The following is a 21,661-nucleotide window of genomic DNA, read 5'->3' as shown; positions in this document are numbered from 1 at the left end:
TAGCCGACTAGATGCTTAAAAGTACAAAACTCACTAGGCCCAGAGCCTACGGCCACACCACACTGAATGCGCCTGATCTCGTCTGATCTTAGAAGCTAAGCAGTGTCGGGCCTAGTTAGTACCTGGATGGGAGACCGCCTGGGAATACCAGGTGCTGTAGGCTTTTTTGTACTCCAAGTTCAGGAAGTGAGCCATTTCACAATTGCCTTTCAAAACTGCAAGGTCTAGCCGACTAGATGCTTAAAAGTACAAAACTCACAAGGCCCAGAGCCTACGGCCACACCACACTGAATGCGCCTGATCTCGGAAGCTAAGCAGTGTAGGGCCTCGTTAGTACCTGGATGGGAGACCGCCTGGGAATACCAGGTGCTGTAGGCTTTTTTGTGCTCCAAGTTCAGGAAGTGAGCCATTTCACAATTGCCTTTCAAAACTGCAAGGTCTAGCCGACTAGATGCTTAAAAGTACAAAACTCACTAGGCCCAGAGCCTACGGCCACACCACACTGAATGCGCCCGATCTCGGAAGCTAAGCAGGGACGGGCCTAGTTAGTACCTGGATGGGAGACTGCCTGGGAATACCAGGTGCTGTAGGCTTTTTTGTGCTCCATGATTAGTAATTGCGCAACTTCTCAATTATTTTTCAAATTTGGTATGTTTCCAAAATAATTGTATCCCGTTTTATAGCGGAAATGTTGGACAACATCATGAGGGCTGGAGCTACCTTTTTACATAGAATTAGCATACAGGTAGTGTGTTCATGGGTAATAAATCGACTTTCACATGTAATGCAGTACAGAGAATATTGAGTCCTTCAAGAGGCATGAAAGAAAACCATTATTGTGTTGATTGTTCTCTCCACCTCCCTGCAACAGACACAGGATGGATGAATTAAAGTTATCCTACCAGACATAGGAGTCCTGAATGGGCCCACCAGTCTTATATATCTCGCCTGATCGAGCCTGATCGAGCGATGAGCGTGGTATCATGTTGCAAGTGGCTGCATGGCTTAGCTTACTAAATGCAAATGCATAAGAGTAATATTCTTAGCATTCCTAGAGCCTACGGCCACACCACACTGAATGCACCCGATCTCGTCTGATCTCGGAAGTTAAGCAGTGTCAGGCCTAGTTAGTACCTGGATGGGAGACCGCCTGGGAATACCAGGTGCTGTAGGCTTTTTTGTGCTCCAAGTTCAGGAAGTGAGCCCTTTCTCAATTGCCTTTTAAAACTGCAAGGTCTAGCCGACTAGATGCTTAAAAGTACAAAACTCACAAGGCCCAGAGCCTACGGCCACACCACACTGAATGCGCCCGATCTCGTCTGATCTCGGAAGCTAAGCAGTGTCGGGCCTCGTTAGTACCTGGATGGGAGACCGCCTCGGAATACCAGGTGCTGTAGGCTTTTTTGTGCTCCAAGTTCAGGAAGTGAGCCATTTCTCAATTGCCTTTCAAAACTGCAAGGTCTAGCTGACTAGATGCTTAAAAGTACAAAACTCACTAGGCCCAGAGACTACGGACACACCACACTGATTGCGCCCGATCTCGTCTGATCTCGGCAGCTAAGCAGTGTCGGGCCTAGTTAGTACATGGATGGGAGACCACCTGGGAATACCAGGTGCTGTAGGCTTTTTTGTGCTCCAAGTTCAGGAAGTGAGCCATTTCACAATTGCCTTTCAAAACTGCAAGGTCTAGCCGACTAGATGCTTAAAAGTACAAAACTCACTAGGCCCAGAGCCTACGGCCACACCACACTGAATGCGCCCGATCTCGGAAGCTAAGCAGGGTCGGGCCTAGTTAGTACCTGGATGGGAGACTGCCTGGGAATACCAGGTGCTGTAGGCTTTTTTGTGCTCCATGATTAGTAATTGCACAACTTCTCAATTATTTTTCAAATTTGGTATGTTTCCAAAATAATTGTATCCCGTTTTATAGCGGAAATGTTGGACAACATCATGAGGGCTGGAGCTACCTTTTTACATAGAATTAGCATACAGGTAGTGTGTTCATGGGTAATAAATCAACTTTCACATGTAATGCAGTACAGAGAATATTGAGTCCTTCAAGAGGCATGAAAGAAACCCATTATTGTGTTGATTGTTCTCTCCACCTCCCTGCAACAGACACAGGATGGATGAATTAAAGTTATCCTACCAGACATAGGAGTCCTGAATGGGCCCACCAGTCTTATATATCTCGCCTGATCGAGCCTGATCGAGCGATGAGCGTGGTATCATGTTGCAAGTGGCTGCATGGCTTAGCTTACTAAATGCAAATGCATAAGAGTAATATTCTTAGCATTCCTAGAGCCTACGGCCACACCACACTGAATGCACCCGATCTTGTCTGATCTCAGAAGTTAAGCAGTGTCAGGCCTAGTTAGTACCTGGATGGGAGACCACCTGGGAATACCAGGTGCTGTAGGCTTTTTTGTACTCCAAGTTCAGGAAGTGAGCCATTTCACAATTGCCTTTCAAAACTGCAAGGTCTAGCCGACTAGATGCTTAAAAGTACAAAACTCACAAGGCCCAGAACCTACGGCCACACCACACTGAATGCGTCTGATCTCGGAAGCTAAGCAGGGTCGGGCCTCGTTAGTACCTGGATGGGAGACTGCCTGGGAATACCAGGTGCTGTAGGCTTTTTTGTGCTCCATGATTAGTAATTGCGCAACTTCTCAATTATTTTTCAAATTTGGTATGTTTCCAAAATAATTGTATACCGTTTTATAGCGGAAATGTTGGACAACATCATGAGGGCTGGAGCTACCTTTTTACATAGAATTAGCATACAGGTAGTGTGTTCATGGGTAATAAATCGACTTTCACATGTAATGCAGTACAGAGAATATTGAGTCCTTCAAGAGGCATGAAAGAAAACCATTATTGTGTTGATTGTTCTCTCCACCTCCCTGCAACAGACACAGGATGGATGAATTAAAGTTATCCTACCAGACATAGGAGTCCTGAATGGGCCCACCAGTCTTATATATCTCGCCTGATCGAGCCTGATCGAGCGATGAGCGTGGTATCATGTTGCAAGTGGCTGCATGGCTTAGCTTACTAAATGCAAATGCATAAGAGTAATATTCTTAGCATTCCTAGAGCCTATGGCCACACCACACTGAATGCACCCGATCTCGTCTGATCTCGGAAGTTAAGCAGTGTCAGGCCTAGTTAGTACCTGGATGGGAGACCGCCTGGGAATACCAGGTGCTGTAGGCTTTTTTGTGCTCCAAGTTCAGGAAGTGAGCCCTTTCTCAATTGCCTTTTAAAACTGCAAGGTCTAGCCGACTAGATGCTTAAAAGTACAAAACTCACAAGGCCCAGAGCCTACGGCCACACCACACTGAATGCGCCCAATCTCGGAAGCTAAGCAGTGTCGGGCCTCGTTAGTACCTGGTTGGGAGACCGCCTGGGAATACCAGGTGCTGTAGGCTTTTTTGTGCTCCAAGTTCAGGAAGTGAGCCATTTCTCAATTGCCTTTCAAAACTGCAAGGTCTAGCTGACTAGATGCTTAAAAGTACAAAACTCACTAGGCCCAGAGCCTACGGCCACACCACACTGATTGCGCCCGATCTCGTCTGATCTCGGAAGCTAAGCAGTGTCGGGCCTAGTTAGTACCTGGATGGGAGACCACCTGGGAATACCAGGTGCTGTAGGCTTTTTTGTGCTCCAAGTTCAGGAAGTGAGCCATTTCACAATTGCCATTCAAAACTGCAAGGTCTAGCCGACTAGATGCTTAAAAGTACAAAACTCACAAGGCCCAGAGCCTACGGCCACACCACACTGAATGCGTCTGATCTCGGAAGCTAAGCAGTGTCGGGCCTCGTTAGTACCTGGATGGGAGACCGCCTGGGAATACCAGGTGCTGTAGGCTTTTTTGTGCTCCAAGTTCAGGAAGTGAGCCATTTCACAATTGCCTTTCAAAACTGCAAGGTCTAGCCGACTAGATGCTTAAAAGTACAAAACTCACTAGGCCCAGAGCCTACGGCCACACCACACTGAATGCGCCCGATCTCGGAAGCTAAGCAGGGTCGTGCCTAGTTAGTACCTGGATGGGAGACTGCCTGGGAATACCAGGTGCTGTAGGCTTTTTTGTGCTCCATGATTAGTAATTGCGCAACTTCTCAATTATTTTTCAAATTTGGTATGTTTCCAAAATAATTGTATCCCGTTTTATAGCGGAAATGTTGGACAACATCATGAGGGCTGGAGCTACCTTTTTACATAGAATTAGCAGACAGGTAGTGTGTTCATGGGTAATAAATCGACTTTCACATGTAATGCAGTACAGAGAATATTGAGTCCTTCAAGAGGCATGAAAGAAAACCATTATTGTGTTGATTGTTCTCTCCACCTCCCTGCAACAGACACAGGATGGATGAATTAAAGTTATCCTACCAGACATAGGAGTCCTGAATGGGCCCACCAGTCTTATATATCTCGCCTGATCGAGCCTGATCGAGCGATGAGCGTGGTATCATGTTGCAAGTGGCTGCATGGCTTAGCTTACTAAATGCAAATGCATAAGAGTAATATTCTTAGCATTCCTAAAGCCTACGGCCACACCACACTGAATGCACCCGATCTCGTCTGATCTCGGAAGTTAAGCAGTGTCAGGCCTAGTTAGTTCCTGGATGGGAGACCGCCTGGGAATACCAGGTGCTGTAGGCTTTTTTGTGCTCCAAGTTCAGGAAGTGAGCCCTTTCTCAATTGCCTTTTAAAACTGCAAGGTCTAGCCGACTAGATGCTTAAAAGTACAAAACTCACTAGGCCCAGAGCCTACGGCCACACCACACTGAATGCGCCTGATCTCGTCTGATCTCAGAAGCTAAGCAGTGTCAGGCCTAGTTAGTACCTGGATGGGAGACCGCCTGGGAATACCAGGTGCTGTAGGCTTTTTTGTACTCCAAGTTCAGGAAGTGAGCCATTTCTCAATTGCCTTTCAAAACTGCAAGGTCTAGCCGACTAGATGCTTAAAAGTACAAAACTCACACGGCCCAGAGCCTACGGCCACACCACACTGAATGCGCCCGATCTCGTCTGATCTCGGAAGCTAAGCAGTGTCGGGCCTCGTTAGTACCTGGATGGGAGACCACCTGGGAATACCAGGTGCTGTAGGCTTTTTTGTGCTCCAAGTTCAGGAAGTGAGCCATTTCACAATTGCCTTTCAAAACTGTAAGGTCTAGCCGACTAGATGCTTAAAAGTACAAAACTCACAAGGCCCAGAGCCTACGGCCACACCACACTGAATGCGTCTGATCTCGGAAGCTAAGCAGTGTCGGGCCTCGTTAGTACCTGGATGGGAGACCACCTGGGAATACCAGGTGCTGTAGGCTTTTTTGTGCTCCAAGTTCAGGAAGTGAGCCATTTCACAATTGCCTTTCAAAACTGCAAGGTCTAGCCGACTAGATGCTTAAAAGTACAAAACTCACTAGGCCCAGAGCCTACGGCCACACCACACTGAATGCGCCTCATCTCGGAAGCTAAGCAGGGTCGGGCCTAGTTAGTACCTGGATGGGAGACTGCCTGGGAATACCAGGTGCTGTAGGCTTTTTTGTGCTCCATGATTAGTAATTGCGCAACTTCTCAATTATTTTTCAAATTTGGTATGTTTCCAAAATAATTGTATACCGTTTTATAGCGGAAATGTTGGACAACATCATGAGGGCTGGAGCTACCTTTTTACATAGAATTAGCATACAGGTAGTGTGTTCATGGGTAATAAATCGACTTTCACATGTAATGCAGTACAGAGAATATTGAGTCCTTCAAGAGGCATGAAAGAAAACCATTATTGTGTTGATTGTTCTCGCCACCTCCCTGCAACAGACACAGGATGGATGAATTAAAGTTATCCTACCAGACATAGGAGTCCTGAATGGGCCCACCAGTCTTATATATCTCGCCTGATCGAGCCTGATCGAGCGATGAGCGTGGTATCATGTTGCAAGTGGCTGCATGGCTTAGCTTACTAAATGCAAATGCATAAGAGTAATATTCTTAGCATTCCTAGAGCCTATGGCCACACCACACTGAATGCACCCGATCTCGTCTGATCTTGGAAGTTAAGCAGTGTCAGGCCTAGTTAGTACCTGGATGGGAGACCGCCTGGGAATACCAGGTGCTGTAGGCTTTTTTGTGCTCCAAGTTCAGGAAGTGAGCCCTTTCTCAATTGCCTTTTAAAACTGCAAGGTCTAGCCGACTAGATGCTTAAAAGTACAAAACTCACAAGGCCCAGAGCCTACGGCCACACCACACTGAATGCGCCCAATCTCGGAAGCTAAGCAGTGTCGGGCCTCGTTAGTACCTGGATGGGAGACCGCCTGGGAATACCAGGTGCTGTAGGCTTTTTTGTGCTCCAAGTTCAGGAAGTGAGCCATTTCTCAATTGCCTTTCAAAACTGCAAGGTCTAGCTGACTAGATGCTTAAAAGTAAAAAACTCACTAGGCCCAGAGCCTACGGCCACACCACACTGATTGCGCCCGATCTCGTCTGATCTCGGAAGCTAAGCAGTGTCGGGCCTAGTTAGTACCTGGATGGGAGACCACCTGGGAATACCAGGTGCTGTAGGCTTTTTTGTGCTCCAAGTTCAGGAAGTGAGCCATTTCACAATTGCTATTCAAAACTGCAAGGTCTAGCCGACTAGATGCTTAAAAGTACAAAACTCACAAGGCCCAGAGCCTACGGCCACACCACACTGAATGCGTCTGATCTCGGAAGCTAAGCAGTGTCAGGCCTCGTTAGTACCTGGATGGGAGACCGCCTGGGAATACCAGGTGCTGTAGGCTTTTTTGTGCTCCAAGTTCAGGAAGTGAGCCATTTCACAATTGCCTTTCAAAACTGCAAGGTCTAGCCGACTAGATGCTTAAAAGTACAAAACTCACTAGGCCCAGAGCCTACGGCCACACCACACTGAATGCGCCCGATCTCGGAAGCTAAGCAGGGTCGTGCCTAGTTAGTACCTGGATGGGAGACTGCCTGGGAATACCAGGTGCTGTAGGCTTTTTTGTGCTCCATGATTAGTAATTGCGCAACTTCTCAATTATTTTTCAAATTTGGTATGTTTCCAAAATAATTGTATCCCGTTTTATAGCGGAAATGTTGGACAACATCATGAGGGCTGGAGCTACCTTTTTACATAGAATTAGCAGACAGGTAGTGTGTTCATGGGTAATAAATCGACTTTCACATGTAATGCAGTACAGAGAATGTTGAGTCCTTCAAGAGGCATGAAAGAAAACCATTATTGTGTTGATTGTTCTCTCCACCTCCCTGCAACAGACACAGGATGGATGAATTAAAGTTATCCTACCAGACATAGGAGTCCTGAATGGGCCCACCAGTCTTATATATCTCGCCTGATCGAGCCTGATCGAGCCTGATCGAGCGATGAGCGTGGTATCATGTTGCAAGTGGCTGCATGGCTTAGCTTACTAAATGCAAATGCATAAGAGTAATATTCTTAGCATTCCTAGAGCCTACGGCCACACCACACTGAATGCACCCGATCTCGTCTGATCTCGAAAGTTAAGCAGTGTCAGGCCTAGTTAGTTCCTGGATGGGAGACCGCCTGGGAATACCAGGTGCTGTAGGCTTTTTTGTGCTCCAAGTTCAGGAAGTGAGCCCTTTCTCAATTGCCTTTTAAAACTGCAAGGTCTAGCCGACTAGATGCTTAAAAGTACAAAACTCACTAGGGCCAGAGCCTACGGCCACACCACACTGAATGCGCCTGATCTCGTCTGATCTCAGAAGCTAAGCAGTGTCGGGCCTAGTTAGTACCTGGATGGGAGACCGCCTGGGAATACCAGGTGCTGTAGGCTTTTTTGTACTCCAAGTTCAGGAAGTGAGCCATTTCTCAATTGCCTTTCAAAACTGCAAGGTCTAGCCGACTAGATGCTTAAAAGTACAAAACTCACAAGGCCCAGAGCCTACGGCCACACCACACTGAATGCGCCCGATCTCGTCTGATCTCGGAAGCTAAGCAGTGTCGGGCCTAGTTAGTACCTGGATGGGAGACCACCTGGGAATACCAGGTGCTGTAGGCTTTTTTGTGCTCCAAGTTCAGGAAGTGAGCCATTTCACAATTGCCTTTCAAAACTGTAAGGTCTAGCCGACTAGATGCTTAAAAGTACAAAACTCACAAGGCCCAGAGCCTACGGCCACACCACACTGAATGCGTCTGATCTCGGAAGCTAAGCAGTGTCGGGCCTCGTTAGTACCTGGATGGGAGACCACCTGGGAATACCAGGTGCTGTAGGCTTTTTTGTGCTCCAAGTTCAGGAAGTGAGCCATTTCACAATTGCCTTTCAAAACTGCAAGGTCTAGCCGACTAGATGCTTAAAAGTACAAAACTCACTAGGCCCAGAGCCTACGGCCACACCACACTGAATGCGCCTGATCTCGGAAGCTAAGCAGGGTCGGGCCTAGTTAGTACCTGGATGGGAGACTGCCTGGGAATACCAGGTGCTGTAGGCTTTTTTGTGCTCCATGATTAGTAATTGCGCAACTTCTCAATTATTTTTCAAATTTGGTATGTTTCCAAAATAATTGTATCCCGTTTTATAGCGGAAATGTTGGACAACATCATGAGGGCTGGAGCTACCTTTTTACATAGAATTAGCAGACAGGTAGTGTGTTCATGGGTAATAAATCGACTTTCACATGTAATGCAGTACAGAGAATATTGAGTCCTTCAAGAGGCATGAAAGAAAACCATTATTGTGTTGATTGTTCTCTCCACCTCCCTGCAACAGACACAGGATGGATGAATTAAAGTTATCCTACCAGACATAGGAGTCCTGAATGGGCCCACCAGTCTTATATATCTCGCCTGATCGAGCCTGATCGAGCGATGAGCGTGGTATCATGTTGCAAGTGGCTGCATGGCTTAGCTTACTAAATGCAAATGCATAAGAGTAATATTCTTAGCATTCCTAGAGCCTACGGCCACACCACACTGAATGCACCCGATCTCGTCTGATCTCGGAAGTTAAGCAGTGTCAGGCCTAGTTAGTTCCTGGATGGGAGACCGCCTGGGAATACCAGGTGCTGTAGGCTTTTTTGTGCTCCAAGTTCAGGAAGTGAGCCCTTTCTCAATTGCCTTTTAAAACTGCAAGGTCTAGCCGACTAGATGCTTAAAAGTACAAAACTCACTAGGCCCAGAGCCTACGGCCACACCACACTGAATGCGCCCGATCTCGTCTGATCTCGGAAGCTAAGCAGTGTCAGGCCTCGTTAGTACCTGGATGGGAGACCACCTGGGAATACCAGGTGCTGTAGGCTTTTTTGTGCTCCAAGTTCAGGAAGTGAGCCATTTCACAATTGCCTTTCAAAACTGTAAGGTCTAGCCGACTAGATGCTTAAAAGTACAAAACTCACAAGGCCCAGAGCCTACGGCCACACCACACTGAATGCGTCTGATCTCGGAAGCTAAGCAGTGTCGGGCCTCGTTAGTACCTGGATGGGAGACCACCTGGGAATACCAGGTGCTGTAGGCTTTTCTGTGCTCCAAGTTCAGGAAGTGAGCCATTTCACAATTGCCTTTCAAAACTGCAAGGTCTAGCCGACTAGATGCTTAAAAGTACAAAACTCACTAGGCCCAGAGCCTACGGCCACACCACACTGAATGCGCCTGATCTCGGAAGCTAAGCAGGGTCGGGCCTAGTTAGTACCTGGATGGGAGACTGCCTGGGAATACCAGGTGCTGTAGGCTTTTTTGTGCTCCATGATTAGTAATTGCGCAACTTCTCAATTATTTTTCAAATTTGGTATGTTTCCAAAATAATTGTATACCGTTTTATAGCGGAAATGTTGGACAACATCATGAGGGCTGGAGCTACCTTTTTACATAGAATTAGCATACAGGTAGTGTGTTCATGGGTAATAAATCGACTTTCACATGTAATGCAGTACAGTGAATATTGAGTCCTTCAAGAGGCATGAAAGAAAACCATTATTGTGTTGATTGTTCTCGCCACCTCCCTGCAACAGACACAGGATGGATGAATTAAAGTTATCCTACCAGACATAGGAGTCCTGAATGGGCCCACCAGTCTTATATATCTCGCCTGATCGAGCCTGATCGAGCGATGAGCGTGGTATCATGTTGCAAGTGGCTGCATGGCTTAGCTTACTAAATGCAAATGCATAAGAGTAATATTCTTAGCATTCCTAGAGCCTATGGCCACACCACACTGAATGCACCTGATCTCGGAAGTTAAGCAGTGTCAGGCCTAGTTAGTACCTGGATGGGAGACCGCCTGGGAATACCAGGTGCTGTAGGCTTTTTTGTGCTCCAAGTTCAGGAAGTGAGCCCTTTCTCAATTGCCTTTTAAAACTGCAAGGTCTAGCCGACTAGATGCTTAAAAGTACAAAACTCACTAGGCCCAGAGCCTACGGCCACACCACACTGAATGCGCCTGATCTCGTCTGATCTTAGAAGCTAAGCAGTGTCGGGCCTAGTTAGTACCTGGATGGGAGACCGCCTGGGAATACCAGGTGCTGTAGGCTTTTTTGTACTCCAAGTTCAGGAAGTGAGCCATTTCACAATTGCCTTTCAAAACTGCAAGGTCTAGCCGACTAGATGCTTAAAAGTACAAAACTCACAAGGCCCAGAGCCTACGGCCACACCACACTGAATGCGCCTGATCTCGGAAGCTAAGCAGTGTAGGGCCTCGTTAGTACCTGGATGGGAGACCGCCTGGGAATACCAGGTGCTGTAGGCTTTTTTGTGCTCCAAGTTCAGGAAGTGAGCCATTTCACAATTGCCTTTCAAAACTGCAAGGTCTAGCCGACTAGATGCTTAAAAGTACAAAACTCACTAGGCCCAGAGCCTACGCCACACCACACTGAATGCGCCCGATCTCGGAAGCTAAGCAGGGACGGGCCTAGTTAGTACCTGGATGGGAGACTGCCTGGGAATACCAGGTGCTGTAGGCTTTTTTGTGCTCCATGATTAGTAATTGCGCAACTTCTCAATTATTTTTCAAATTTGGTATGTTTCCAAAATAATTGTATCCCGTTTTATAGCGGAAATGTTGGACAACATCATGAGGGCTGGAGCTACCTTTTTACATAGAATTAGCATACAGGTAGTGTGTTCATGGGTAATAAATCGACTTTCACATGTAATGCAGTACAGAGAATATTGAGTCCTTCAAGAGGCATGAAAGAAAACCATTATTGTGTTGATTGTTCTCTCCACCTCCCTGCAACAGACACAGGATGGATGAATTAAAGTTATCCTACCAGACATAGGAGTCCTGAATGGGCCCACCAGTCTTATATATCTCGCCTGATCGAGCGATGAGCGTGGTATCATGTTGCAAGTGGCTGCATGGCTTAGCTTACTAAATGCAAATGCATAAGAGTAATATTCTTAGCATTCCTAGAGCCTACAGCCACACCACACTGAATGCACCCGATCTCGTCTGATCTCGGAAGTTAAGCAGTGTCAGGCCTAGTTAGTACCTGGATGGGAGACCGCCTGGGAATACCAGGTGCTGTAGGCTTTTTTGTGCTCCAAGTTCAGGAAGTGAGCCCTTTCTCAATTGCCTTTTAAAACTGCAAGGTCTAGCCGACTAGATGCTTAAAAGTACAAAACTCACAAGGCCCAGAGCCTACGGCCACACCACACTGAATGCGCCCGATCTCGTCTGATCTCGGAAGCTAAGCAGTGTCGGGCCTCGTTAGTACCTGGATGGGAGACCGCCTCGGAATACCAGGTGCTGTAGGCTTTTTTGTGCTCCAAGTTCAGGAAGTGAGCCATTTCTCAATTGCCTTTCAAAACTGCAAGGTCTAGCTGACTAGATGCTTAAAAGTACAAAACTCACTAGGCCCAGAGACTACGGACACACCACACTGATTGCGCCCGATCTCGTCTGATCTCGGCAGCTAAGCAGTGTCGGGCCTAGTTAGTACCTGGATGGGAGACCACCTGGGAATACCAGGTGCTGTAGGCTTTTTTGTGCTCCAAGTTCAGGAAGTGAGCCATTTCACAATTGCCTTTCAAAACTGCAAGGTCTAGCCGACTAGATGCTTAAAAGTACAAAACTCACTAGGCCCAGAGCCTACGGCCACACCACACTGAATGCGCCCAGGAAGCTAAGCAGGGTCGGGCCTAGTTAGTACCTGGATGGGAGACTGCCTGGGAATACCAGGTGCTGTAGGCTTTTTTGTGCTCCATGATTAGTAATTGCGCAACTTCTCAATTATTTTTCAAATTTGGTATGTTTCCAAAATAATTGTATCCCGTTTTATAGCGGAAATGTTGGACAACATCATGAGGGCTGGAGCTACCTTTTTACATAGAATTAGCATACAGGTAGTGTGTTCATGGGTAATAAATCGACTTTCACATGTAATGCAGTACAGAGAATATTGAGTCCTTCAAGAGGCATGAAAGAAACCCATTATTGTGTTGATTGTTCTCTCCACCTCCCTGCAACAGACACAGGATGGATGAATTAAAGTTATCCTACCAGACATAGGAGTCCTGAATGGGCCCACCAGTCTTATATATCTCGCCTGATCGAGCCTGATCGAGCGATGAGCGTGGTATCATGTTGCAAGTGGCTGCATGGCTTAGCTTACTAAATGCAAATGCATAAGAGTAATATTCTTAGCATTCCTAGAGCCTACGGCCACACCACACTGAATGCACCCGATCTCGTCTGATCTCGGAAGTTAAGCAGTGTCAGGCCTAGTTAGTACCTGGATGGGAGACCGCCTGGGAATACCAGGTGCTGTAGGCTTTTTTGTGCTCCAAGTTCAGGAAGTGAGCCCTTTCTCAATTGCCTTTTAAAACTGCAAGGTCTAGCCCACTAGATGCTTAAAAGTACAAAACTCACTGGGCCCAGAGCCTACGGCCACACCACACTGAATGCGCCTGATCTCGTCTGATCTCAGAAGCTAAGCAGTGTCGGGCCTAGTTAGTACCTGGATGGGAGACCGCCTGGGAATACCAGGTGCTGTAGGCTTTTTTGTACTCCAAGTTCAGGAAGTGAGCCATTTCTCAATTGCCTTTCAAAACTGCAAGGTCTAGCCGACTAGATGCTTAAAAGTACAAAACTCACAAGGCCCAGAGCCTACGGCCACACCACACTGAATGCGTCTGATCTCGGAAGCTAAGCAGTGTCGGGCCTCGTTAGTACCTGGATGGGAGACCGCCTGGGAATAACAGGTGCTGTAGGATTTTTTGTGCTCCAAGTTCAGGAAGTGAGCCATTTCTCAATTGCCTTTCAAAACTGCAAGGTCTAGCTGACTAGATGCTTAAAAGTACAAAACTCACTAGGCCCAGAGCCTACGGCCACACCACACTGATTGTGCCCGATCTCGTCTGATCTCGGAAGCTAAGCAGTGTCGGGCCTAGTTAGTACCTGGATGGGAAACCACCTGGGAATACCAGGTGCTGTAGGCTTTTTTGTGCTCCAAGTTCAGGAAGTGAGCCATTTCACAATTGCCTTTCAAAACTGCAAGGTCTAGCCGACTAGATGCTTAAAAGTACAAAACTCACAAGGCCCAGAGCCTACGGCCACACCACACTGAATGCACCCGATCTCGTCTGATCTCGAAAGCTAAGCAGTGTCGGGCCTCGTTAGTACCTGGATGGGAGACCGCCTGGGAATACCAGGTGCTGTAGGCTTTTTTGTGCTCCAAGTTCAGGAAGTGAGCCATTTCTCAATTGCCTTTCAAAACTGCAAGGTCTAGCTGACTAGATGCTTAAAAGTACAAAACTCACTAGGCCCAGAGCCTACGGCCACACCACACTGATTGCGCCCGATCTCGTCTGATCTCGGAAGCTAAGCAGTGTCGGGCCTAGTTAGTACCTGGATGGGAGACCACCTGGGAATACCAGGTGCTGTAGGCTTTTTTGTGCTCCAAGTTCAGGAAGTGAGCCATTTCACAATTGCCTTTCAAAACTGCAAGGTCTAGCCGACTAGATGCTTAAAAGTACAAAACTCACAAGGCCCAGAGCCTACGGCCACACCACACTGAATGCGTCTGATCTCGGAAGCTAAGCAGTGTCGGGCCTCGTTAGTACCTGGATGGGAGACTGCCTGGGAATACCAGGTGCTGTAGGCTTTTTTGTGCTCCAAGTTCAGGAAGTGAGCCATTTCACAATTGCCTTTCAAAACTGCAAGGTCTAGCCGACTAGATGCTTAAAAGTACAAAACTCACTAGGCCCAGAGCCTACGGCCACACCACACTGAATGCGCCCGATCTCAGAAGCTAAGCAGGGTCGGGCCTAGTTAGTACCTGGATGGGAGACTGCCTGGGAATACCAGGTGCTGTAGGCTTTTTTGTGCTCCATGATTAGTAATTGCGCAACTTCTCAATTATTTTTCAAATTTGGTATGTTTCCAAAATAATTGTATACCGTTTTATAGCGGAAATGTTGGACAACATCATGAGGGCTGGAGCTACCTTTTTACATAGAATTAGCATACAGGTAGTGTGTTCATGGGTAATAAATCGACTTTCACATGTAATGCAGTACAGAGAATATTGAGTCCTTCAAGAGGCATGAAAGAAAACCATTATTGTGTTGATTGTTCTCTCCACCTCCCTGCAACAGACACAGGATGGATGAATTAAAGTTATCCTACCAGACATAGGAGTCCTGAATGGGCCCACCAGTCTTATATATCTCGCCTGATCGAGCCTGATCGAGCGATGAGCGTGGTATCATGTTGCAAGTGGCTGCATGGCTTAGCTTACTAAATGCAAATGCATAAGAGTAATATTCTTAGCATTCCTAGAGCCTATGGCCACACCACACTGAATGCACCCGATCTCGTCTGATCTCGGAAGTTAAGCAGTGTCAGGCCTAGTTAGTACCTGGATGGGAGACCGCCTGGGAATACCAGGTGCTGTAGGCTTTTTTGTGCTCCAAGTTCAGGAAGTGAGCCCTTTCTCAATTGCCTTTTAAAACTGCAAGGTCTAGCCGACTAGATGCTTAAAAGTACAAAACTCACAAGGCCCAGAGCCTACGGCCACACCACACTGAATGCGCCCAATCTCGGAAGCTAAGCAGTGTCGGGCCTCGTTAGTACCTGGATGGGAGACCGCCTGGGAATACCAGGTGCTGTAGGCTTTTTTGTGCTCCAAGTTCAGGAAGTGAGCCATTTCTCAATTGCCTTTCAAAACTGCAAGGTCTAGCTGACTAGATGCTTAAAAGTACAAAACTCACTAGGCCCAGAGCCTACGGCCACACCACACTGATTGCGCCCGATCTCGTCTGATCTCGGAAGCTAAGCAGTGTCGGGCCTAGTTAGTACCTGGATGGGAGACCACCTGGGAATACCAGGTGCTGTAGGCTTTTTTGTGCTCCAAGTTCAGGAAGTGAGCCATTTCACAATTGCCATTCAAAACTGCAAGGTCTAGCCGACTAGATGCTTAAAAGTACAAAACTCACAAGGCCCAGAGCCTACGGCCACACCACACTGAATGCGCCCAATCTCGGAAGCTAAGCAGTGTCGGGCCTCGTTAGTACCTGGATGGGAGACCGCCTGGGAATACCAGGTGCTGTAGGCTTTTTTGTGCTCCAAGTTCAGGAAGTGAGCCATTTCTCAATTGCCTTTCAAAACTGCAAGGTCTAGCTGACTAGATGCTTAAAAGTACAAAACTCACTAGGCCCAGAGCCTACGGCCACACCACACTGATTGCGCCCGATCTCGTCTGATCTCGGAAGCTAAGCAGTGTCGGGCCTAGTTAGTACCTGGATGGGAGACCACCTGGGAATACCAGGTGCTGTAGGCTTTTTTGTGCTCCAAGTTCAGGAAGTGAGCCATTTCACAATTGCCATTCAAAACTGCAAGGTCTAGCCGACTAGATGCTTAAAAGTACAAAACTCACAAGGCCCAGAGCCTACGGCCACACCACACTGAATGCGTCTGATCTCGGAAGCTAAGCAGTGTCGGGCCTCGTTAGTACCTGGATGGGAGACCGCCTGGGAATACCAGGTGCTGTAGGCTTTTTTGTGCTCCAAGTTCAGGAAGTGAGCCATTTCACAATTGCCTTTCAAAACTGCAAGGTCTAGCCGACTAGATGCTTAAAAGTACAAAACTCACTAGGCCCAGAGCCTACGGCCACACCACACTGAATGCGCCCGATCTCGGAAGCTAAGCAGGGTCGTGCCTAGTTAGTACCTGGATGGGAGACTGCCTGGGAATACCAGGTGCTGTAGGCTTTTTTGTGCTCCATGATTAGTAATTGCGCAACTTCTCAATTATTTTTCAAATTTGGTATGTTTCCAAAATAATTGTATCCCGTTTTGTAGCGGAAATGTTGGACAACATCATGAGGGCTGGAGCTACCTTTTTACATAGAATTAGCAGACAGGTAGTGTGTTCATGGGTAATAAATCGACTTTCACATGTAATGCAGTACAGAGAATATTGAGTCCTTCAAGAGGCATGAAAGAAAACCATTATTGTGTTGATTGTTCTCTCCACCTCCCTGCAACAGACACAGGATGGATGAATTAAAGTTATCCTACCAGACATAGGAGTCCTGAATGGGCCCACCAGTCTTATATATCTCGCCTGATCGAGCCTGATCGAGCGATGAGCGTGGTATCATGTTGCAAGTGGCTGCATGGCTTAGCTTACTAAATGCAAATGCATAAGAGTAATATTCTTAGCATTCCTAGAGCCTACGGCCACACCACACTGAATGCACCCGATCTCGTCTGATCTCGGAAGTTAAGCAGTGTCAGGCCTAGTTAGTTCCTGGATGGGAGACCGCCTGGGAATACCAGGTGCTGTAGGCTTTTTTGTGCTCCAAGTTCAGGAAGTGAGCCCTTTCTCAATTGCCTTTTAAAACTGCAAGGTCTAGCCGACTAGATGCTTAAAAGTACAAAACTCACTAGGCCCAGAGCCTACGGCCACACCACACTGAATGCGCCTGATCTCGTCTGATCTCAGAAGCTAAGCAGTGTCGGGCCTAGTTAGTACCTGGATGGGAGACCGCCTGGGAATACCAGGTGCTGTAGGCTTTTTTGTACTCCAAGTTCAGGAAGTGAGCCATTTCTCAATTGCCTTTCAAAACTGCAAGGTCTAGCCGACTAGATGCTTAAAAGTACAAAACTCACAAGGCCCAGAGCCTACGGCCACACCACACTGAATGCGCCCGATCTCGTCTGATCTCGGAAGCTAAGCAGTGTCGGGCCTCGTTAGTACCTGGATGGGAGACCACCTGGGAATACCAGGTGCTGTAGGCTTTTTTGTGCTCCAAGTTCAGGAAGTGAGCCATTTCACAATTGCCTTTCAAAACTGTAAGGTCTAGCCGACTAGATGCTTAAAAGTACAAAACTCACAAGGCCCATAGCCTACGGCCACTCCACACTGAATGCGTCTGATCTCGGAAGCTAAGCAGTGTCGGGCCTCGTTAGTACCTGGATGGGAGACCACCTGGGAATACCAGGTGCTGTAGGCTTTTCTGTGCTCCAAGTTCAGGAAGTGAGCCATTTCACAATTGCCTTTCAAAACTGCAAGGTCTAGCCGACTAGATGCTTAAAAGTACAAAACTCACTAGGCCCAGAGCCTACGGCCACACCACACTGAATGCGCCTGATCTCAGAAGCTAAGCAGGGTCGGGCCTAGTTAGTACCTGGATGGGAGACTGCCTGGGAATACCAGGTGCTGTAGGCTTTTTTGTGCTCCATGATTAGTAATTGCGCAACTTCTCAATTATTTTTCAAATTTGGTATGTTTCCAAAATAATTGTATACCGTTTTATAGCGGAAATGTTGGACAACATCATGAGGGCTGGAGCTACCTTTTTACATAGAATTAGCATACAGGTAGTGTGTTCATGGGTAATAAATCGACTTTCACATGTAATGCAGTACAGAGAATATTGAGTCCTTCAAGAGGCATGAAAGAAAACCATTATTGTGTTGATTGTTCTCGCCACCTCCCTGCAACAGACACAGGATGGATGAATTAAAGTTATCCTACCAGACATAGGAGTCCTGAATGGGCCCACCAGTCTTATATATCTCGCCTGATCGAGCCTGATCGAGCGATGAGCGTGGTATCATGTTGCAAGTGGCTGCATGGCTTAGCTTACTAAATGCAAATGCATAAGAGTAATATTCTTAGCATTCCTAGAGCCTATGGCCACACCACACTGAATGCACCTGATCTCGGAAGTTAAGCAGTGTCAGGCCTAGTTAGTACCTGGATGGGAGACCGCCTGGGAATACCAGGTGCTGTAGGCTTTTTTGTGCTCCAAGTTCAGGAAGTGAGCCCTTTCTCAATTGCCTTTTAAAACTGCAAGGTCTAGCCGACTAGATGCTTAAAAGTACAAAACTCACTAGGCCCAGAGCCTACGGCCACACCACACTGAATGCGCCTGATCTCGTCTGATCTTAGAAGCTAAGCAGTGTCGGGCCTAGTTAGTACCTGGATGGGAGACCGCCTGGGAATACCAGGTGCTGTAGGCTTTTTTGTACTCCAAGTTCAGGAAGTGAGCCATTTCACAATTGCCTTTCAAAACTGCAAGGTCTAGCCGACTAGATGCTTAAAAGTACAAAACTCACAAGGCCCAGAGCCTACGGCCACACCACACTGAATGCGCCTGATCTCGGAAGCTAAGCAGTGTAGGGCCTCGTTAGTACCTGGATGGGAGACCGCCTGGGAATACCAGGTGCTGTAGGCTTTTTTGTGCTCCAAGTTCAGGAAGTGAGCCATTTCACAATTGCCTTTCAAAACTGCAAGGTCTAGCCGACTAGATGCTTAAAAGTACAAAACTCACTAGGCCCAGAGCCTACGGCCACACCACACTGAATGCGCCCGATCTCGGAAGCTAAGCAGGGACGGGCCTAGTTAGTACCTGGATGGGAGACTGCCTGGGAATACCAGGTGCTGTAGGCTTTTTTGTGCTCCATGATTAGTAATTGCGCAACTTCTCAATTATTTTTCAAATTTGGTATGTTTCCAAAATAATTGTATCCCGTTTTATAGCGGAAATGTTGGACAACATCATGAGGGCTGGAGCTACCTTTTTACATAGAATTAGCATACAGGTAGTGTGTTCATGGGTAATAAATCGACTTTCACATGTAATGCAGTACAGAGAATATTGAGTCCTTCAAGAGGCATGAAAGAAAACCATTATTGTGTTGATTGTTCTCTCCACCTCCCTGCAACAGACACAGGATGGATGAATTAAAGTTATCCTACCAGACATAGGAGTCCTGAATGGGCCCACCAGTCTTATATATCTCGCCTGATCGAGCCTGATCGAGCGATGAGCGTGGTATCATGTTGCAAGTGGCTGCATGGCTTAGCTTACTAAATGCAAATGCATAAGAGTAATATTCTTAGCATTCCTAGAGCCTACGGCCACACCACACTGAATGCACCCGATCTCGTCTGATCTCGGAAGTTAAGCAGTGTCAGGCCTAGTTAGTACCTGGATGGGAGACCGCCTGGGAATACCAGGTGCTGTAGGCTTTTTTGTGCTCCAAGTTCAGGAAGTGAGCCCTTTCTCAATTGCCTTTTAAAACTGCAAGGTCTAGCCGACTAGATGCTTAAAAGTACAAAACTCACAAGGCCCAGAGCCTACGGCCACACCACACTGAATGTGCCCGATCTCGTCTGATCTCGGAAGCTAAGCAGTGTCGGGCCTCGTTAGTACCTGGATGGGAGACCGCCTCGGAATACCAGGTGCTGTAGGCTTTTTTGTGCTCCAAGTTCAGGAAGTGAGCCATTTCTCAATTGCCTTTCAAAACTGCAAGGTCTAGCTGACTAGATGCTTAAAAGTACAAAACTCACTAGGCCCAGAGACTACGGACACACCACACTGATTGCGCCCGATCTCGTCTGATCTCGGCAGCTAAGCAGTGTCGGGCCTAGTTAGTACCTGGATGGGAGACCACCTGGGAATACCAGGTGCTGTAGGCTTTTTTGTGCTCCAAGTTCAGGAAGTGAGCCATTTCACAATTGCCTTTCAAAACTGCAAGGTCTAGCCGACTAGATGCTTAAAAGTACAAAACTCACTAGGCCCAGAGCCTACGGCCACACCACACTGAATGCGCCCAGGAAGCTAAGCAGGGTCGGGCCTAGTTAGTACCTGGATGGGAGACTGCCTGGGAATACCAGGTGCTGTAGGCTTTTTTGTGCTCCATGATTAGTAATTGCGCAACTTCTCAATTATTTTTCAAATTTGGTATGTTTCCAAAATAATTGTATCCCGTTTTATAGCGGAAATGTTGGACAACATCATGAGGGCTGGAGCTACCTTTTTACATAGAATTAGCATACAGGTAGTGTGTTCATGGGTAATAAATCGACTTTCACATGTAATGCAGTACAGAGAATATTGAGTCCTTCAAGAGGCATGAAAGAAACCCATTATTGTGTTGATTGTTCTCTCCACCTCCCTGCAACAGACACAGGATGGATGAATTAAAGTTATCCTACCAGACATAGGAGTCCTGAATGGGCCCACCAGTCTTATATATCTCGCCTGATCGAGCCTGATCGAGCGATGAGCGTGGTATCATGTTGCAAGTGGCTGCATGGCTTAGCTTACTAAATGCAAATGCATAAGAGTAATATTCTTAGCATTCTTAGAGCCTACGGCCACACCACACTGAATGCACCCGATCTCGTCTGATCTCGGAAGTTAAGCAGTGTCAGGCCTAGTTAGTACCTGGATGGGAGACCGCCTGGGAATACCAGGTGCTGTAGGCTTTTTTGTGCTCCAAGTTCAGGAAGTGAGCCCTTTCTCAATTGCCTTTTAAAACTGCAAGGTCTAGCCCACTAGATGCTTAAAAGTACAAAACTCACTGGGCCCAGAGCCTACGGCCACACCACACTGAATGCGCCTGATCTCGTCTGATCTCAGAAGCTAAGCAGTGTCGGGCCTAGTTAGTACCTGGATGGGAGACCGCCTGGGAATACCAGGTGCTGTAGGCTTTTTTGTACTCCAAGTTCAGGAAGTGAGCCATTTCTCAATTGCCTTTCAAAACTGCAAGGTCTAGCCGACTAGATGCTTAAAAGTACAAAACTCACAAGGCCCAGAGCCTACGGCCACACCACACTGAATGCGTCTGATCTCGGAAGCTAAGCAGTGTCGGGCCTCGTTAGTACCTGGATGGGAGACCGCCTGGGAATAACAGGTGCTGTAGGCTTTTTTGTGCTCCAAGTTCAGGAAGTGAGCCATTTCTCAATTGCCTTTCAAAACTGCAAGGTCTAGCTGACTAGATGCTTAAAAGTACAAAACTCACTAGGCCCAGAGCCTACGGCCACACCACACTGATTGTGCCTGATCTCGTCTGATCTCGGAAGCTAAGCAGTGTCGGGCCTAGTTAGTACCTGGATGGGAGACCACCTGGGAATACCAGGTGCTGTAGGCTTTTTTGTGCTCCAAGTTCAGGAAGTGAGCCATTTCACAATTGCCTTTCAAAACTGCAAGGTCTAGCCGACTAGATGCTTAAAAGTACAAAACTCACAAGGCCCAGAGCCTACGGCCACACCACACTGAATGCACCCGATCTCGTCTGATCTCGGAAGCTAAGCAGTGTCGGGCCTCGTTAGTACCTGGATGGGAGACCGCCTGGGAATACCAGGTGCTGTAGGCTTTTTTGTGCTCCAAGTTCAGGAAGTGAGCCATTTCTCAATTGCCTTTCAAAACTGCAAGGTCTAGCTGA

The 21,661-nt window shown here is 47.4% G+C and overlaps 39 non-coding genes and 35 pseudogenes across 39 annotated transcripts; all 74 read left to right on the top strand.

Moving 5' to 3' along the window:
- The first annotated feature begins 44 nt into the window (after positions 1–44).
- On the top strand, positions 45–163 carry LOC138462963 (5S ribosomal RNA). The gene has a single exon (XR_011265549.1). It is a non-coding gene; the product is annotated as a 5S ribosomal RNA (ribosomal RNA).
- A 106-nt stretch (positions 164–269) lies between these two features.
- Positions 270–378, top strand: LOC138456349 (5S ribosomal RNA; annotated as a pseudogene).
- A 106-nt stretch (positions 379–484) lies between these two features.
- Positions 485–593, top strand: LOC138457766 (5S ribosomal RNA; annotated as a pseudogene).
- Positions 594–1,056: 463 nt separating this feature from the next.
- On the top strand, positions 1,057–1,175 carry LOC138461450 (5S ribosomal RNA). The gene has a single exon (XR_011264065.1). It is a non-coding gene; the product is annotated as a 5S ribosomal RNA (ribosomal RNA).
- A 106-nt stretch (positions 1,176–1,281) lies between these two features.
- LOC138464703 (5S ribosomal RNA) lies at positions 1,282–1,400 on the top strand. The gene has a single exon (XR_011267281.1). It is a non-coding gene; the product is annotated as a 5S ribosomal RNA (ribosomal RNA).
- Positions 1,401–1,506: 106 nt separating this feature from the next.
- On the top strand, positions 1,507–1,625 carry LOC138455493 (5S ribosomal RNA; annotated as a pseudogene).
- Positions 1,626–1,731: 106 nt separating this feature from the next.
- Positions 1,732–1,840, top strand: LOC138457062 (5S ribosomal RNA; annotated as a pseudogene).
- Positions 1,841–2,303: 463 nt separating this feature from the next.
- LOC138454842 (5S ribosomal RNA) lies at positions 2,304–2,422 on the top strand. The gene has a single exon (XR_011261499.1). It is a non-coding gene; the product is annotated as a 5S ribosomal RNA (ribosomal RNA).
- Positions 2,423–2,528: 106 nt separating this feature from the next.
- LOC138459752 (5S ribosomal RNA) lies at positions 2,529–2,637 on the top strand (annotated as a pseudogene).
- Positions 2,638–3,100: 463 nt separating this feature from the next.
- On the top strand, positions 3,101–3,219 carry LOC138462635 (5S ribosomal RNA). The gene has a single exon (XR_011265230.1). It is a non-coding gene; the product is annotated as a 5S ribosomal RNA (ribosomal RNA).
- Positions 3,220–3,325: 106 nt separating this feature from the next.
- On the top strand, positions 3,326–3,434 carry LOC138458178 (5S ribosomal RNA; annotated as a pseudogene).
- A 106-nt stretch (positions 3,435–3,540) lies between these two features.
- Positions 3,541–3,659, top strand: LOC138460493 (5S ribosomal RNA). Its single transcript, XR_011263189.1, has one exon. It is a non-coding gene; the product is annotated as a 5S ribosomal RNA (ribosomal RNA).
- A 106-nt stretch (positions 3,660–3,765) lies between these two features.
- Positions 3,766–3,874, top strand: LOC138457954 (5S ribosomal RNA; annotated as a pseudogene).
- A 106-nt stretch (positions 3,875–3,980) lies between these two features.
- LOC138458931 (5S ribosomal RNA) lies at positions 3,981–4,089 on the top strand (annotated as a pseudogene).
- A 463-nt stretch (positions 4,090–4,552) lies between these two features.
- On the top strand, positions 4,553–4,671 carry LOC138464953 (5S ribosomal RNA). Its single transcript, XR_011267528.1, has one exon. It is a non-coding gene; the product is annotated as a 5S ribosomal RNA (ribosomal RNA).
- A 106-nt stretch (positions 4,672–4,777) lies between these two features.
- Positions 4,778–4,896, top strand: LOC138463515 (5S ribosomal RNA). The gene has a single exon (XR_011266102.1). It is a non-coding gene; the product is annotated as a 5S ribosomal RNA (ribosomal RNA).
- A 106-nt stretch (positions 4,897–5,002) lies between these two features.
- Positions 5,003–5,121, top strand: LOC138461823 (5S ribosomal RNA). The gene has a single exon (XR_011264429.1). It is a non-coding gene; the product is annotated as a 5S ribosomal RNA (ribosomal RNA).
- Positions 5,122–5,227: 106 nt separating this feature from the next.
- Positions 5,228–5,336, top strand: LOC138457827 (5S ribosomal RNA; annotated as a pseudogene).
- Positions 5,337–5,442: 106 nt separating this feature from the next.
- On the top strand, positions 5,443–5,551 carry LOC138459493 (5S ribosomal RNA; annotated as a pseudogene).
- A 463-nt stretch (positions 5,552–6,014) lies between these two features.
- LOC138465140 (5S ribosomal RNA) lies at positions 6,015–6,133 on the top strand. The gene has a single exon (XR_011267714.1). It is a non-coding gene; the product is annotated as a 5S ribosomal RNA (ribosomal RNA).
- Positions 6,134–6,239: 106 nt separating this feature from the next.
- LOC138457737 (5S ribosomal RNA) lies at positions 6,240–6,348 on the top strand (annotated as a pseudogene).
- A 106-nt stretch (positions 6,349–6,454) lies between these two features.
- Positions 6,455–6,573, top strand: LOC138460492 (5S ribosomal RNA). The gene has a single exon (XR_011263188.1). It is a non-coding gene; the product is annotated as a 5S ribosomal RNA (ribosomal RNA).
- A 106-nt stretch (positions 6,574–6,679) lies between these two features.
- Positions 6,680–6,788, top strand: LOC138459205 (5S ribosomal RNA; annotated as a pseudogene).
- A 106-nt stretch (positions 6,789–6,894) lies between these two features.
- LOC138458930 (5S ribosomal RNA) lies at positions 6,895–7,003 on the top strand (annotated as a pseudogene).
- Positions 7,004–7,476: 473 nt separating this feature from the next.
- LOC138454686 (5S ribosomal RNA) lies at positions 7,477–7,595 on the top strand. Its single transcript, XR_011261353.1, has one exon. It is a non-coding gene; the product is annotated as a 5S ribosomal RNA (ribosomal RNA).
- Positions 7,596–7,701: 106 nt separating this feature from the next.
- Positions 7,702–7,820, top strand: LOC138455264 (5S ribosomal RNA). The gene has a single exon (XR_011261903.1). It is a non-coding gene; the product is annotated as a 5S ribosomal RNA (ribosomal RNA).
- A 106-nt stretch (positions 7,821–7,926) lies between these two features.
- On the top strand, positions 7,927–8,045 carry LOC138460705 (5S ribosomal RNA). Its single transcript, XR_011263375.1, has one exon. It is a non-coding gene; the product is annotated as a 5S ribosomal RNA (ribosomal RNA).
- Positions 8,046–8,151: 106 nt separating this feature from the next.
- Positions 8,152–8,260, top strand: LOC138457826 (5S ribosomal RNA; annotated as a pseudogene).
- A 106-nt stretch (positions 8,261–8,366) lies between these two features.
- LOC138458042 (5S ribosomal RNA) lies at positions 8,367–8,475 on the top strand (annotated as a pseudogene).
- Positions 8,476–8,938: 463 nt separating this feature from the next.
- LOC138464952 (5S ribosomal RNA) lies at positions 8,939–9,057 on the top strand. Its single transcript, XR_011267527.1, has one exon. It is a non-coding gene; the product is annotated as a 5S ribosomal RNA (ribosomal RNA).
- A 106-nt stretch (positions 9,058–9,163) lies between these two features.
- LOC138465147 (5S ribosomal RNA) lies at positions 9,164–9,282 on the top strand. The gene has a single exon (XR_011267722.1). It is a non-coding gene; the product is annotated as a 5S ribosomal RNA (ribosomal RNA).
- Positions 9,283–9,388: 106 nt separating this feature from the next.
- On the top strand, positions 9,389–9,497 carry LOC138457825 (5S ribosomal RNA; annotated as a pseudogene).
- Positions 9,498–9,603: 106 nt separating this feature from the next.
- Positions 9,604–9,712, top strand: LOC138458041 (5S ribosomal RNA; annotated as a pseudogene).
- A 463-nt stretch (positions 9,713–10,175) lies between these two features.
- On the top strand, positions 10,176–10,284 carry LOC138456529 (5S ribosomal RNA; annotated as a pseudogene).
- Positions 10,285–10,390: 106 nt separating this feature from the next.
- On the top strand, positions 10,391–10,509 carry LOC138462962 (5S ribosomal RNA). Its single transcript, XR_011265548.1, has one exon. It is a non-coding gene; the product is annotated as a 5S ribosomal RNA (ribosomal RNA).
- A 106-nt stretch (positions 10,510–10,615) lies between these two features.
- Positions 10,616–10,724, top strand: LOC138456347 (5S ribosomal RNA; annotated as a pseudogene).
- Positions 10,725–10,830: 106 nt separating this feature from the next.
- On the top strand, positions 10,831–10,938 carry LOC138459739 (5S ribosomal RNA; annotated as a pseudogene).
- A 453-nt stretch (positions 10,939–11,391) lies between these two features.
- LOC138461716 (5S ribosomal RNA) lies at positions 11,392–11,510 on the top strand. Its single transcript, XR_011264322.1, has one exon. It is a non-coding gene; the product is annotated as a 5S ribosomal RNA (ribosomal RNA).
- Positions 11,511–11,616: 106 nt separating this feature from the next.
- LOC138464701 (5S ribosomal RNA) lies at positions 11,617–11,735 on the top strand. The gene has a single exon (XR_011267279.1). It is a non-coding gene; the product is annotated as a 5S ribosomal RNA (ribosomal RNA).
- Positions 11,736–11,841: 106 nt separating this feature from the next.
- LOC138454928 (5S ribosomal RNA) lies at positions 11,842–11,960 on the top strand. Its single transcript, XR_011261584.1, has one exon. It is a non-coding gene; the product is annotated as a 5S ribosomal RNA (ribosomal RNA).
- A 106-nt stretch (positions 11,961–12,066) lies between these two features.
- LOC138459618 (5S ribosomal RNA) lies at positions 12,067–12,170 on the top strand (annotated as a pseudogene).
- A 463-nt stretch (positions 12,171–12,633) lies between these two features.
- On the top strand, positions 12,634–12,752 carry LOC138461449 (5S ribosomal RNA). Its single transcript, XR_011264064.1, has one exon. It is a non-coding gene; the product is annotated as a 5S ribosomal RNA (ribosomal RNA).
- A 106-nt stretch (positions 12,753–12,858) lies between these two features.
- Positions 12,859–12,977, top strand: LOC138455252 (5S ribosomal RNA). Its single transcript, XR_011261892.1, has one exon. It is a non-coding gene; the product is annotated as a 5S ribosomal RNA (ribosomal RNA).
- Positions 12,978–13,083: 106 nt separating this feature from the next.
- LOC138459425 (5S ribosomal RNA) lies at positions 13,084–13,192 on the top strand (annotated as a pseudogene).
- Positions 13,193–13,298: 106 nt separating this feature from the next.
- Positions 13,299–13,417, top strand: LOC138463524 (5S ribosomal RNA). The gene has a single exon (XR_011266110.1). It is a non-coding gene; the product is annotated as a 5S ribosomal RNA (ribosomal RNA).
- Positions 13,418–13,523: 106 nt separating this feature from the next.
- LOC138462944 (5S ribosomal RNA) lies at positions 13,524–13,642 on the top strand. Its single transcript, XR_011265531.1, has one exon. It is a non-coding gene; the product is annotated as a 5S ribosomal RNA (ribosomal RNA).
- Positions 13,643–13,748: 106 nt separating this feature from the next.
- On the top strand, positions 13,749–13,867 carry LOC138460491 (5S ribosomal RNA). The gene has a single exon (XR_011263187.1). It is a non-coding gene; the product is annotated as a 5S ribosomal RNA (ribosomal RNA).
- A 106-nt stretch (positions 13,868–13,973) lies between these two features.
- Positions 13,974–14,082, top strand: LOC138458861 (5S ribosomal RNA; annotated as a pseudogene).
- A 106-nt stretch (positions 14,083–14,188) lies between these two features.
- LOC138458540 (5S ribosomal RNA) lies at positions 14,189–14,297 on the top strand (annotated as a pseudogene).
- A 463-nt stretch (positions 14,298–14,760) lies between these two features.
- On the top strand, positions 14,761–14,879 carry LOC138462634 (5S ribosomal RNA). Its single transcript, XR_011265229.1, has one exon. It is a non-coding gene; the product is annotated as a 5S ribosomal RNA (ribosomal RNA).
- A 106-nt stretch (positions 14,880–14,985) lies between these two features.
- On the top strand, positions 14,986–15,094 carry LOC138457736 (5S ribosomal RNA; annotated as a pseudogene).
- Positions 15,095–15,200: 106 nt separating this feature from the next.
- LOC138460490 (5S ribosomal RNA) lies at positions 15,201–15,319 on the top strand. Its single transcript, XR_011263186.1, has one exon. It is a non-coding gene; the product is annotated as a 5S ribosomal RNA (ribosomal RNA).
- Positions 15,320–15,425: 106 nt separating this feature from the next.
- Positions 15,426–15,534, top strand: LOC138457735 (5S ribosomal RNA; annotated as a pseudogene).
- A 106-nt stretch (positions 15,535–15,640) lies between these two features.
- On the top strand, positions 15,641–15,759 carry LOC138460483 (5S ribosomal RNA). The gene has a single exon (XR_011263181.1). It is a non-coding gene; the product is annotated as a 5S ribosomal RNA (ribosomal RNA).
- A 106-nt stretch (positions 15,760–15,865) lies between these two features.
- Positions 15,866–15,974, top strand: LOC138457952 (5S ribosomal RNA; annotated as a pseudogene).
- Positions 15,975–16,080: 106 nt separating this feature from the next.
- LOC138458929 (5S ribosomal RNA) lies at positions 16,081–16,189 on the top strand (annotated as a pseudogene).
- A 463-nt stretch (positions 16,190–16,652) lies between these two features.
- Positions 16,653–16,771, top strand: LOC138464951 (5S ribosomal RNA). Its single transcript, XR_011267526.1, has one exon. It is a non-coding gene; the product is annotated as a 5S ribosomal RNA (ribosomal RNA).
- A 106-nt stretch (positions 16,772–16,877) lies between these two features.
- LOC138455240 (5S ribosomal RNA) lies at positions 16,878–16,996 on the top strand. Its single transcript, XR_011261881.1, has one exon. It is a non-coding gene; the product is annotated as a 5S ribosomal RNA (ribosomal RNA).
- A 106-nt stretch (positions 16,997–17,102) lies between these two features.
- On the top strand, positions 17,103–17,221 carry LOC138461821 (5S ribosomal RNA). The gene has a single exon (XR_011264428.1). It is a non-coding gene; the product is annotated as a 5S ribosomal RNA (ribosomal RNA).
- Positions 17,222–17,327: 106 nt separating this feature from the next.
- LOC138458605 (5S ribosomal RNA) lies at positions 17,328–17,436 on the top strand (annotated as a pseudogene).
- Positions 17,437–17,542: 106 nt separating this feature from the next.
- LOC138457498 (5S ribosomal RNA) lies at positions 17,543–17,651 on the top strand (annotated as a pseudogene).
- Positions 17,652–18,114: 463 nt separating this feature from the next.
- On the top strand, positions 18,115–18,223 carry LOC138456528 (5S ribosomal RNA; annotated as a pseudogene).
- A 106-nt stretch (positions 18,224–18,329) lies between these two features.
- On the top strand, positions 18,330–18,448 carry LOC138462961 (5S ribosomal RNA). The gene has a single exon (XR_011265547.1). It is a non-coding gene; the product is annotated as a 5S ribosomal RNA (ribosomal RNA).
- Positions 18,449–18,554: 106 nt separating this feature from the next.
- Positions 18,555–18,663, top strand: LOC138456346 (5S ribosomal RNA; annotated as a pseudogene).
- Positions 18,664–18,769: 106 nt separating this feature from the next.
- LOC138457765 (5S ribosomal RNA) lies at positions 18,770–18,878 on the top strand (annotated as a pseudogene).
- A 463-nt stretch (positions 18,879–19,341) lies between these two features.
- On the top strand, positions 19,342–19,460 carry LOC138461448 (5S ribosomal RNA). The gene has a single exon (XR_011264063.1). It is a non-coding gene; the product is annotated as a 5S ribosomal RNA (ribosomal RNA).
- Positions 19,461–19,566: 106 nt separating this feature from the next.
- Positions 19,567–19,685, top strand: LOC138454236 (5S ribosomal RNA). The gene has a single exon (XR_011260922.1). It is a non-coding gene; the product is annotated as a 5S ribosomal RNA (ribosomal RNA).
- Positions 19,686–19,791: 106 nt separating this feature from the next.
- Positions 19,792–19,910, top strand: LOC138454927 (5S ribosomal RNA). Its single transcript, XR_011261583.1, has one exon. It is a non-coding gene; the product is annotated as a 5S ribosomal RNA (ribosomal RNA).
- Positions 19,911–20,016: 106 nt separating this feature from the next.
- On the top strand, positions 20,017–20,120 carry LOC138459617 (5S ribosomal RNA; annotated as a pseudogene).
- Positions 20,121–20,583: 463 nt separating this feature from the next.
- LOC138461446 (5S ribosomal RNA) lies at positions 20,584–20,702 on the top strand. The gene has a single exon (XR_011264062.1). It is a non-coding gene; the product is annotated as a 5S ribosomal RNA (ribosomal RNA).
- A 106-nt stretch (positions 20,703–20,808) lies between these two features.
- LOC138455229 (5S ribosomal RNA) lies at positions 20,809–20,927 on the top strand. The gene has a single exon (XR_011261870.1). It is a non-coding gene; the product is annotated as a 5S ribosomal RNA (ribosomal RNA).
- Positions 20,928–21,033: 106 nt separating this feature from the next.
- Positions 21,034–21,142, top strand: LOC138458704 (5S ribosomal RNA; annotated as a pseudogene).
- A 106-nt stretch (positions 21,143–21,248) lies between these two features.
- On the top strand, positions 21,249–21,367 carry LOC138464301 (5S ribosomal RNA). Its single transcript, XR_011266882.1, has one exon. It is a non-coding gene; the product is annotated as a 5S ribosomal RNA (ribosomal RNA).
- Positions 21,368–21,473: 106 nt separating this feature from the next.
- LOC138458865 (5S ribosomal RNA) lies at positions 21,474–21,592 on the top strand. The gene has a single exon (XR_011262492.1). It is a non-coding gene; the product is annotated as a 5S ribosomal RNA (ribosomal RNA).
- The last annotated feature ends 69 nt before the right edge of the window (positions 21,593–21,661 follow it).

The sequence above is a fragment of the Ambystoma mexicanum genome, chromosome 4p, assembly GCF_040938575.1.
Source record: "Ambystoma mexicanum isolate Mex_15411 chromosome 4p, UKY_AmexF1_1, whole genome shotgun sequence".
NCBI classification, from domain to species: domain Eukaryota; kingdom Metazoa; phylum Chordata; class Amphibia; order Caudata; family Ambystomatidae; genus Ambystoma; species Ambystoma mexicanum.
Note: the sequence above shows the minus strand (reverse complement) of the source record. Positions and strands in the feature narration are given on the sequence as shown.